Raw genomic sequence first — 13233 nt, 5'->3', positions numbered from 1 at the left:
CTTGTGTTCATTGCAGGACTATTCACAATAGCCAAGACATGGACACAACCTAAATGTCCATTAACAGATGATTGGATTAAGAAGGTGTGATATGTACACACAATGGAATATTACTTAGCCATAATAAGAACAAAATAATACCATTTGCAGCAAATGGATGGAACTAGAGACTCTCATACTAAGTGAACTAAGTCATAAAGAGAAAGACAGATACCGTATGATATCACTTATATGTAGAATCTAAAATATGGCACAAATGAACCTATCTATAGAACAGAAATACATGCAAGGACATAGACAACAGAATTGTCGCTGCCAAGGGAGAGAGAAAGGGAGTGGGGTGGACTGGAAGTTTGGAGTTAGCAGATGCAAAATATTGCATTTGGAATGGAAATGCAATAAGGTCCTGCTGTATAGGGAACTATATCCAATCACTTGTGATGGAACATGGTAGAAGATAATATAAGAAAAAGAATGTATGTATATGTATAACTGGGTCACTTTACAGAAGAAATTGACAGAACATTGTAAATCAACTATAATAAAAAATTTAAAAAATACTAATGATATTACTGGTGCCCTTTTTGCTGATGTACGTTTATGGGGGTTGAACTCCAAGACATAATGTTGTTTTCATTATGTTCACTTTTCATTTTCTTCTTTCTTTCTTGTCTTTATTTTTTCTTTCTCTCATTTTTTTTGGGGGGGGGCAGGGAAGAGGTGATTTTTGTTAATCCAAATACTGAAATCTAAATTCTAGCCCTGATCAAGACAGACATGAAAATGGGGCTGTGATGAGACCATGTCCTAGGTCAAATACAAACCGCCTTAGTAATCAATGGCAAACAGAGGTAGAAAATATCCAAAATATATGTGACATGGAAAATAGGGTTGTTTAGAGCTCATCTCATATTTTAGATATCTGGAGGGATCACAAGTTCAAAGTTTCAGCACAACAAATAGATGCCATTACAATGAAGTTTGAGATGTTGGAAAGTTTTTCCCGGTATAAAAAAGACTTAAGTAATGCAAGATGTATCAGTTTTGAAGGCCAAATTTCCAGGTTTACAGTGATCAGTTCGCATGTAGAGACGTATTCATCCCTTTCTTCCTTCTCACAATGGAACTTATATTAAAGATGTGGGCAAATTATCTCTACGGGCTGGGAATGAGTTAGCTCCCCTACAGTGTAGAAAATGGTATATTGATTATGAAGAAAGTCAAGGCAATATGGTGTGTGTCTTTCCATCTGACACCTTAGGTTTCTACTGCTTCAAAACTATCACTATCTACTCAAATAATGCAGTCATTCCTTTTTCCCTAGCAGGTCATCTCCTTGTCAACTTGAGGCTTTTTAAACAACATAAATATCTTTTAATTTATAGAAGACATGTTTATTATAATTGGGCTAGGTTTAATCAAGCAAATCAAATTCAAATGTCTTTTAAATTATCTTCCAAAAAATACAATGTAAAATTTTTTTTAGCTGTAATTTCGATATGGAAATATTTACTGTTTACTAAAAAGGGCCTTTTTTGAACACTAGTCAAGTATGGAAATATGCTGTGAATTAAAAATCTGATCTGATAAAATGACACATAAATATTTTATCAGGAATTTTGGTCCTAATGTCCAGGAGATGGTTGTAAATTTGCCTGTAATATAAAGCTCCCTCTCTCGCTTGACAACTTCAGTGAGCCAACTATTCTGGGTATTAAAAACTGCCCAGATTATTGTTAATGCTAATCCTAATGGATTTGCTGAATAAGTATGATTTTACCCCTTTTATAATGTCGTAGTTGTGTGACTGTTATATTGCACGTCTTTGCTCTGGATTCTGGCTTCCCCCATTGTGCACATGGATAGAAATTATGGTCTGTTTCTCATGAAGGTAGGTTTAATTCCAGTTGAATGAACATTATAAAAAGCATTATTTATTTTTAGTGAATGTCAGGGTTGTGTCCATGGTCTAAAAAAGAAAGAAAGAAAAAAACTTTAATTTTATTTAGACACAAGGACAGGCCAATATTTTTAAGATTTTTGAAAAAATTAATATTGATCAGAAACCTTCTTAGTTGAAACAATCAAAGCATCACTCAACCAAGTGGTTAAAGCACCAGGGGTGTCTAAGAATTTTCTAAAGTGATCTTGTCCCTGGAGTTCCCGCTGTGGCACAGCAGATTAAGGATCCAGAATTGTTTCTGCAGCAACACAGTTTTAATCCATCCCCAGCTCAGTGTATTGGCTTAAGGACCCATTGTTGCCACAGCTGTGGTGTAGGTCACTGCTGCAGCTTGGATTTGATCCCTAGTGGGCACAGGAAATTCCATATGCTGTAGGTGTGGGGTAAAGCCAGAAATAAACAAATGAAAATAAATTGAACATGTCCCATACTACAGCAGTGGCTCTAGGAGAGGTGAAAGTGATGTGAACCTTCAGGAACTAGCAGGTTGGAATGAGATGTTCACAAATAGACCAACAGAAGATTACTCGTGATTTTTCCCTTTTTACCTTCCCATGCCACACATTTCATAGATCTTGATACTTGTAATTAAATCCAACCAAATTAAGTGACAGATTACCCTGCTCGTTAGTAAGCACAATAAAATATGTTCGGTTATGATGAGATACCACAATAGTAAGGCATGGTGTTGAAATGGAATCACTGGATTAAAATGCTTCAGGATCTCAGTGCTTTCCTATTATTTTCTCATTCATCATCATCATACCACTCCTGTGAGTGGGTGGACGCTATGCTCTCCATTTGACAATCATATACACCAGTGCAAGGAGAGAGCCAAAGATTTCCAAATGTCACTCACAAAACAAAAAACAAATAAACCAAAAAAACCCAGCTAGGAAAATGGCAGCAAAATCCAGATTTAAGAACTCCCTGAATACTGGCAGGCCCACGATGGCACAATCCATTGAATTTCACAGTTTTAAAAAAAATATCTTTTAGAGAACATACTAGTGGTTACCATTGGGGAGAGGGAAAAGGGAAAGGTCAAGACTGGGGTAGGGGACTAAGAGATACAAACTATTTTGTATAAAATAAATAAGCAACAGGGTTATCTTGGACAGCACAAGGAATATAGTCAGAACTATATAATATCTATAAATGGGTATAGCCTTAAAAACCATTTTTTGCTGGTACACCTGAAATTTATGTAATATTATACATCAGTTATACTCCAATAAAAAAATTACCATAGGTGACTCCTCAAGACCTGCTTCTCTTAACTACGCTTTTAATGTGAGTTCAATGCAGGAAAAAAAAATGTAAATACCTTTATTTACTGGAATAGAAACAGAGCAGCCATCCTGGGCTAATGTTGGCCTCTTGGCCTCTTTTATGAGAAGGACCTAAGTTTTTTTTTGTTTTTTTTTTTTTTGTTTGTTTTTTTTTTTTACAGGGGACCCAGAAAGCATTCTTTATGAAATTTGCATTTTAATTATATAAAATATTCCTTTTTAGTGTTAGAATTTGCATAGTTGGGCAATTTAGATTGTTAAAATGCCACTATATGCACTTGTGTCTCCAGGCATCCTCATCTTAATCCTCATCCTCTCACCTGGTGACCAGTTCCACTAAACTCAGTACACAGAGTAATCACAGCTTCCTCAATAACTCCTCTTAATTCTGTGCTCAAGACTTTTCATTCATGCTTTATTGCAAAATTCCATATCTTAACTAATAAAGTTCTCAGTCAGGACTCTCCACTAATTCTCTTTCCCCACCTGTCACTCTTATTCATTCATTCAGTGAATATCAATTGGTTATCTATATATGCAAGGTACTGTGTTTATTCCCCTGTTACCTAAAATTATGTAAACCATGTCTTTCATCCCTAGAGGAAATCATACTTCTGGAAAGGGAAACTAAATAAGTATTTTATAGGGAAACAAGTGAAATAATGCATAGGGGGTTTAATGTGAGGGCTATGTCTCCATTTTAAAAAAGTAGATAATTATCTTGAAAGAAATTCATAATATTGAAAGAAAAAAGGGTTAGGAAAAAAATAGCTGAAAGACTGTTCACTGAGGGCTATTTGTCATGGAAAAGAATTTAAAAAGTACTATCAGAAATTATACTGGAATGGGAAATGTGTTAAATAATTACAGTATGTTCATAGATTGGACTATGAGGCAGTTGCAAGTATTCTGCTCCTAACCTCTTTACAGCTTCTCTAGGAGTGAGATGGAACCTTCTTCTACCTATTTCTCCACCAGGTGCAACACATGGAGTGTCAGATGATGAATTTCTGTGAGACTTCTTCCTGGCATGGTGAAGCCTTTGACAATGCCTCTATTATTTCCTGTCCTTGAACTTTCTGGGAGTTGTAGCTTCAATTAGTAGAAATGTACCTAAGGGGAATTAGACTTCTACTATGCTCCTCCCACCCCACAAAAAAATAACAATCACTTGGAACAAGGATGGTTCCTAACTTTTGTGTTTGGATTGACTGAATAACAGAAAAAAGTGTTTTCTCATGGATCCCTAGGTGGGCAGGGCATGATCAATCTTTTGTCCATCTCCTTCAGTTTTCTCTTAAGTGGAAATTCTTTTCAAATTCTGGCAAGAACTTGACAGATAACACTGTTTTTCACCATCATTGTTGGTTTTCATCTTTCTTCCTTTCTTCTGACTTGTCACAGGCATTTTATTAGTAGTATTAGTATTAGTATTAGTATTAATATTAGTAATTTGTCTTTTTGTCTTTTCTAGGGCCGCACCCATGGCATATGGAGGTTCCCAGGCTAGGGGTCTAATTGGAGCTGTAGCCGCCGGCCTACGCCAGAGCCACAGCAATGCGGGATCCGAGCCACATCTGAGACCTACACCACAGCTCACAGCAGCGCTGGATCCTTAACCCACTGAGTGAGGCCAGGGATCGAACCCCAAACCGCATGGTTTCTAGTCGGATTCGTTAATCACTGAGCCACATGGGAACTCTTGTCACAGGTATTTTAGAGGGAAGTTTAGGAAAGCTTTTTCAGGGACACATGCCAGCAGTATATAAAACCCACTGTTTTATTTGGCTTGTACAATTAAAAAAAAATTCCTTCAGGCTAGACATTGATTCCCCATTTGGCCATTGTTTCTCCCACTTCCTACTATCTTTTTCTGGGGGGAGCATGCTCAAGGCATGTGAAAATTCCCAGGCTAGGGATCAAAATCGTGCCACAGCAGTGACCCAAGCTGCTGTGGTGACAATGCCAGACCCTTAAACTGCTGACCTACAGGAGAATTTCCACTTTCTACTATCCTAAAGTGACTTATTCACTTAAATTACCTTCCTGGCCATTGCATCTATCACTGTTTGCCATCCCTGTTTTCTAGGCATAACAGAAATGAAAAAAAAAAAAAAAAAAGTCAGGAGTTCCCAATGTGGCTCAGCAGAAACGAATTTGATTAGCATCTATGAGGACGCAGGTTTGATTCCTGGCTTTGCTCAGTGGGTTAAAGATCCAGCATTGCCGTGACCTGTGGTGTTGGGTAGCAGACACAGCTCAGGATCCCACATTGCCATGGCTGTGGTGTAGGCTGGCATCTGTAATTCCAATTCAACCCCTAGCCTGGGAACCTCCATATATTGCAGGTATGGCCCTAAGAAGACCAAAAAAAAAAAAAAGGAAAGAAAAAAGACAAAAAATCACCTGGACAGGTATTCCAATACTAGAGGGAATTCTAACATTTCCAACTTAGAAATCAATAGAAAACAATAATAAATTCATATAAGGGATCTCTTAATGGATACTAGCATTTTTCTGTTCATTCCTAGATGCAGGGAGGGAATTTCTTTAGTACCTGAAAAGTCTGTCTTTAGTCCTTGAATGGAGAAAGGAATGTGAGTCCTAACAAAATCAATGTATGAAAGGACTAGGAAATGCAAGCAATAAGGAGTGACATGTAGTGGGAATTTTGCCAACTAATAAAACATTTGCCTTTCAAGCCAGGCACTGCGCCCAAATCAACTAGCTGAATCCTTCATGGTTCAGATCCTCTTCATTTTCTCTCTAACTCTCTATCTTGCTAGTCAACTCTGATGTTTTCCAAACATTTAGAAACTGGAATGTAATCCCAGAAAGTGAGGGATATCCTTTGGGCAGCCACCCTGATCTTGGAAAGAAACAAGATTTCAGATTCCACACCCTCTTCCTGGAAAGCCCATTTCAGATTCCTTTCTGATAGCCTAGGGGAAGGTAGATGACATTAGGGAAGACCTCAACTTTCTCATCATTCTGTGGAATCCCAAATAGCAAACCTTGGTCTCATTTGGGAGAAGTGGTATTAGAATGAAATATATGGGGAGATATAGAAAAGTCTACATTCTATGTTGATCAGATTATTTATTATTATCTAAATCATTGATCCCCTTTGTTTCAAAAATATTACAGCAGAGAAGGGAGATTCTGGGACATTGTTTAAAAATATAAAGAATTGGTTCTTATAGGTGTTGGGTAGGATCTGGGAATGTGCATATTTAATAAGCACCTCAGTGATTCTGACAGAGAAAGTCCACAGACCACACCTTGAGAAGCATTAAGACTTTATTCACGCATAAAATATATCTGCAAACTTCCCACTTGAAATTTCAATTATTCTTAATTATGATGAAACTGGGTAATATAAATCTAATAATTCAGAAATCTCATTTTATCCATTGCTTACAACATTTTTCCAAATCTCCACACCCTGTTAGAATTCTTCACTTGAACAAAGAGAAGCCAATGTCATTGACCATCTGTCCATCAGCTGGATAATCAATCCAAGTTCACTACTGAGACCAAGTTAGAAATCTTTGGGTGTTAAAGTTTCAAGGGTACACTAAATCACAGAGGGGAAAAATCACTTTATGGAGATATGACAGTTTAGGTTTTCATCAATGGCAGAAGAACACAAAAAAGTAATTGAGAAGGTCAGCTTATTTGTTACAAAATTTAAAGAATAACAGCAAGAAAGGCATTACCTTTAATGAAATTTGAGGGATACAGTGGATTATGTAAAATCACTTATAGAAATTTTGCCAAATTGGCCAGAGTATTTCAGATAACTTTTTTCATTTCTTATTTTGTTTATGTGGGTTCTCGCTCTCTTTTTCTTGGTGAGTATGGCCAGAGGTTTGGTCATTTTGTTTATCCTTTCAAAGATGGTTCTTGGTTTCATAGATTTCTTTTCTATCGTTTTTTTAAAATCTCTATTTTATTGATTTCCTCTCTGATCTTTGTGATTTCCTTCCTTCTGATGACTTCAGGCTTTGTTTGTTTTTCTTTTTTCTTTTCTTTTCTTTTTTTCTTTTCTTTTCTTTTTTTTTTTTTTTTTTTTTTTTGTCTTTTTGCCTTTTCTAGGGCCACTCCCATGGCATGTGGAGGTTCCCAGGCTAGGGGTCCAACCGGAGGTCTAGCTGACAGCCTATGCCAGAGCCATAGCAACACGGGATTCGAGCCACGTCTGCGACCTACACCACAGCTCACGGCAATGCTGGATCCTTAACCCACTGAGCAAGGTCAGGGATCTAACCCGCAACCTCATGGTTCCCAGTCGGATTCATTAACCACTGAGCCATGATGGGAACTCCCTGTTCTTCTTTTTCTAATTCTTTTAGATGGTAGGTTAGGTTGTTGATTTGAGATTTTTCTTCTATTGCTATCATCTTCCCTCTAAGAACTTCTTTTGCAGTATCCCACAGATTTTTTATGGTTGTGTTTTCATCTTTGTTTGTCTCAAGGTATTTTTTCATTTCCTTTTTGATTTCCTCATTGATCCATTGGTTTTCTAGTAGCATGTTGTTTAGTCTCCATGTAGTCATTTTTTCTCATTTTTTCCCCTGTAGCTGATTTTTGGTTTCATGCCATTGTGGTCAGAGAACATACTTGAAATAATTTCTATACTCAAGTTTTTTGAGATTAGTTTTGTGCCCCAGTATGTGGTTAATTTAATCCTAGAGAATATTCCATGTGCACTTGAAAGAATGTATATTATGGGTTTTTTTTTTTTGCATGTAATATCCTGAAAATATCAAGTAAGTCTAACTGTTATATCATGTCATTTGAGATCTCTGTTGCCCTGTTGATTTTCTATCTAGAGGATCTGTCCATTGATGTGAGTATGGTGTTAAATTCTCCTACTATTATTTTATTCCCATCAATTTCTCCTTTCATGTCTGTTAGTATTTGTTGTATGTATCTCTGTGCTCCTATATTAGGGGCATATATATTAATGGATATAATATCTTCTTCTTGAATTAATCCTTTTATCATTAAATAGTATCTGTATTTATCTTTCTTTATGGACTCTGTCTTATTTGCTTATTTATTTATTATTTATTTATTTATTTTTGTCTTTTTAGGGCCACACTCACTGCATATGGACGTTCCCAGGCTAGGGATCTAATTGGAGCTGTTGCTGCCAGCCTATGCCAGAACCACAGAAAAGTGGGATCTGAGCCCATCTGTGACCTATACCACAGCTCATGGCAACACTGGATCCTTAACCCACTGAGCAAGGCCAGGGATTGAACCCCCAACCTCATAGTTCCTAGTTGGATTCATTTCTGCTGAACCATGACTGGAACTTCTGGAGTCTGTTTTAAAGTCTATTTTGTCTGATATGTGTATTAACAACCTGTTTTCCACTTCTGTGAAACTTGCATACTAATCCATGCTAAATAAAACTGCACCTAAGTGTATTATTAAAACAATATAAATACTACCCTCACCAAAGTCAATAAGGGTTGGAATTTTGAATATATGTGATGCTAATATGGTATGGGCTATCATGAATAGGAATTTCTCTGAAGGTTTTGCTCAGTTTGTATATCAATTATGCTCTAGGTCTTAAGGACTGTGTTCAAGAAGAAAATGGACCCCTGTTAAAATATATGTAGAAATATGTAGGAAAGTGCAAATGTTACACAAATGAACAAATTCCTGAAATAATTCACAAATTTTACCCTTGTATAAATATCCTTATAAGCCTCATACCTTGTTTCCTCAAATAAGTCTAGAATTCACTTAAGATGATTGTTAGTAAGGAGCTTTATAATCTCTGATAAGACTGTTAGAGACTTTGAAAAGATTCCAAATATGGCTCTATCAATGACTAAAGTAATGTGCCTTTGTTTGCACAGCTAACACTGTAATTTGCACATGCAGCTTGATGAATACGTTCAGGTACTCTAAGGCATAGGATCCAAGGCACAAGAATTTTAGGAGGTGATGTTTGCTCTGTATATTTGCCCACAAATTTCTTTTTTTAACCCGTTTGAAAGGATGAAATTGGGCACAAATAGCACTTACTCCCAAAGTAAAGATTTTACAGATTATAGTTAAACAAATTAAGATGGGCCATTTAATTCTGATGTGTTCCTTCCCTGGATTTTCATGTTATTTTCACATAATGGCACATAGTAGACAACCTTCAAGATGAAAGTGAAATTTAATCTGTCCTTCCACCCCCTCCCCCCAGCATAAAGGGACTTAAAATGTTAGATTCATCACATTCCTGTTATTTATTTTCTGATTAATTTATCTTCTCAAATAACTAAAGATTATAGTTAGTCATTGTCTAAGTTTTAACAACCTTCTGAGTTCATGTGCTTCTCTTCCCTCCATTTCTCCTTTCCTTCCCTCCATCCCTTCCTTCAGTGAATACGAGTAAGCACTACTACATGCCAGGTATGCTTCTGGCTACTGGGGATTAAGGTGGGAAACTATGGTTCTTGCTCTCTTGGGGGCTAATAGCCCAGTTGGGAGAAAAAGAAGTAAATAACTCATTACAGTATTGTTTGTTATGGTCACATGATATAGGGACAGTGTAGGTGAAGAATGAGTTGAATGGGAGTCCCTGGCAGGATGCCTAACCTGGTCTCAGGGGAAGGAAGGTCAAGTAAGTTTTCCTGGAGAATCTCCCTTATGTTGTTGTCAATTTAGGACTATTTCAGGCATTTAACTCCAAATGGCATCAGCATTCCTTGCTCTTTATAACAATTTTACTTTTCTGAAAGTTCCCTTGATCTTGTAAGAGGATTTTTTTTTTTTACATATTCCAGGCACCAACTATTGGCCAAATTTAACCTATTCATCTTAAATAGCTATTGTGTTGTACCATTGAGATCTGAGGTTTTATCTCTTACAGCAGTTACTGTCATCCTTCTCTTGATCCTGATTCAGGCCAGCTGTGGGATCCCCACATATTCCTGTAATGCTGAACCCCTTGGAAACATCAGAAGAAGCCTGATGTGGAGAAAAGGGAACCCTCCTGCACTGTTGGTGGGAATGTAAACTGGTACAGCCACTATGGAGAACAGTTTGGAGATACCTTAGAAATCTATACATAGAACTTCCATATGACCCTGCAATCCCACTCTTGGGCATCTATCCGGACAAAGCTCTGCTTAAAAGAGACACATGTACCCGCATGTTCATTGCAGCACTATTCACAATAGCCAAGACATGGAAACAACCCAAATGTCCATCGACAGATGATTGGATTCGGAAGATGTGGTATATATACACAATGGAATACTACTCAGCCATAAAAAAGAATGACATAATGCTATTTGCAGCAACATGGATGGAACTAGAGAATCTCATCCTGAGTGAAATGAGCCAGAAAGACAAAGGCAAATACCATATGATATCACTTATAACTGGAATCTGATATCCAGCACAAATGAACATCTCCTCAGAAAAGAAAATCATGGACTTGGAGAAGAGACTTGTGGCTGCCTGATGGGAGGGGGAGGGAGTGGGAGGGATCGGGAGCTTGGGCTTATCAGACACAACTTAGAATAGATTTACAAGGAGATCCTGCTGAATAGCATTGAGAACTTTGTCTAGATACTCATGTTGCAACAAAAGAAAGGGTGGGGGAAAAATGTAATTGTAATGTATACATGTAAGGATAACCTGACCCCCTTGCTGTACAGTGGGAAAATAAAAAAAATATTAAAAAAAAAATTTACCCAAAAAAAAAAAAAAAAAAAAGAAGAAGCCTGAGATCAGGCCTCTCCCTTTCCTCTGTAAGCTGCCCCCATCAAGGGAAGAATCCACATTTCTTATGTTAACTTACTTTCTCCAAACATCGATTCTGAATTTCCTCCCTTCTCTATGTCTTGTCTTTGAAAAGTTCAAATGTACAATGTAAAGAGGAAAATCAAGAAGTTTTGCTACAAGTAGACACTATGAGTCTCAATGATAATTTCCTTGATCAATTGTTTTACCATACATGTTCTGCTAATAACTATGTGCTAAAAAATCCTGAGGGCATATGTAATAAAATTAGATGAGGAATGATAAAAAACAAACCTATGAAAATTTTCTGAATTTTATGAAGTCCTGTAGCACTTTGTATATGAAACTAGTCTGATCTCTCTCTCTCTCTCTCTTTTTTTTTTTTTTTTTTTTTGTCTTTTTAGGGCTGTACCCATGGCATACGGAGGGTCCCAGGTGAGGGGTTTAATCGGAGCTGCAGCTGTCATCCTGTGCCACAGCCACAGCAACGCCAGATCCAAGCCACATCCTTGACCTACAACACAGCCCACAGCAACGCTGGATCCTTAACCCATGGAGTGAGGCCAGGGATTGAACCTGCATCCTCGTGGATACTAGTCAGATTTTGTTCTGCTGAGCCATGATGGGAACTCCCTGATCTTTTTTTTTTTTTTTTTTTTTTTTTTCTCTGTGTGGGCACTGTAATTTATCAGGTTTCATGACTTCTTGAAAGTTGAGAGCCAAATCTGTGGCTATAGCTCTTTATGGAATGTACATTTGTATTAACTTCATCCTTGGTTCCATTTTAAGGCCTTATCCTTGTTTTTCTTTCTCATCTATTTTTTTCCAAATGGAACTAGCTTTATTGTTTTATTCAATTAGGAAGTTAATTCATGCTCCAAGTAACAATATTCAAACACTATTGGAAAGCAGAGTAGAAGCTGAAATATACCAATAATCCCACCCTTACCCTGATCCCCTGAGAATGTTAATATTCTCACCTACTTTTAAGTAACTATCTTGACATTTTTTTTAAACATATATCTTTACAAGCTGGCCAAATTTCTTCTGGTACATAGCAGTGTACCACTAAGTAATGATTTAAAGTGTTTTTAATGGTGCTTCACAATTTACAAAGTACTTTCACAAGCTTTAGCTCATTTAATCTTATAAGCAAAGATCAGTATCTTCGAAAACATGTTCATTTTATTGTTGCCAAAATCTTGTTGATTTGGCTGAATTTCATTTCCTTGCCAGTGCATTTTTTTTTTTGGCCACTGGATCTAGTTCAGAAAAAACCTGTAAGACATGCTTCTAACTTTGTGCTCACATTTTTCCCGGTGGATAGTGAGATTTTTAATTGCATTTTAGAATAGGAAGGACAACAGATAAGACTACATGTAATAGTAGAACAGGTAAAAATATGTCAGTCATTAATTGGAGGTCAAAAGTAACTGACTTTCAAATTATATTTCATATCACAATTTGTTTTATTCTGATTCTAAGAGGAATTATTGTACTAAGTTTTTAATGAGAAGCAAACAAAAGTCTATGTTGTCATGTATTTATTCTCCTTATGTAATTTTTTTCAGAGCTATCTAGAGACTCAGTGTTGATTAATTTTTAAGCAAAACTCAAAGGGATTGTTCCACATACACACTGGTATTTCTTTCAGACTGAATGGAATGGAGATATAATTTATACCACTGCTTTTCATAGATGCTTTCCATAGTTAAACTGTGGATGACAACTTAGTTCAAAAGAAAGAGGTCCGTTTTCCTTTAGTTTACACACTGATTCCAAGTAGAAAAGGAAGGATGATTATAATAAGCAGAACCTCTTGATATCCAGTCACAGGCAACAACTGAAAAGTGGAATTTTGCTTAGTACATTGATACTACTTTCTTTTTGTTGTATTTGCTAAAGTGATTTTGTAAGACATGGAAACCTAGCTCCTGGGATTTGTTTTGGAGGTCTTGGGACACCATCAGGTAACTCCAGATACTGAGTTTGGAATAAGTTCTATACTTCATCCACCAGCTTTCTAGTATGCCTAGTGTGCATGGGAGCAGAGAGAGTGCAGACAGATACTGGGCTGGACAATGTTGCAATGAAGCAAAACATACCAAAACACACAAACTGCTTGCATTTAAAAATGGCATTCTTTCTACGAGAACAAACCACTCTAAAATTTTTTGAGTTAGTTGACTGAGAGAACTACCTACTAAACCCCTG

This window comes from Sus scrofa, chromosome 1, assembly GCF_000003025.6.
Source record: "Sus scrofa isolate TJ Tabasco breed Duroc chromosome 1, Sscrofa11.1, whole genome shotgun sequence".
Classification (NCBI taxonomy): Eukaryota; Metazoa; Chordata; class Mammalia; order Artiodactyla; family Suidae; genus Sus; species Sus scrofa.
The sequence above is the reverse complement of the archived record's forward strand: the minus strand, read 5'-3'. Positions refer to the sequence as shown.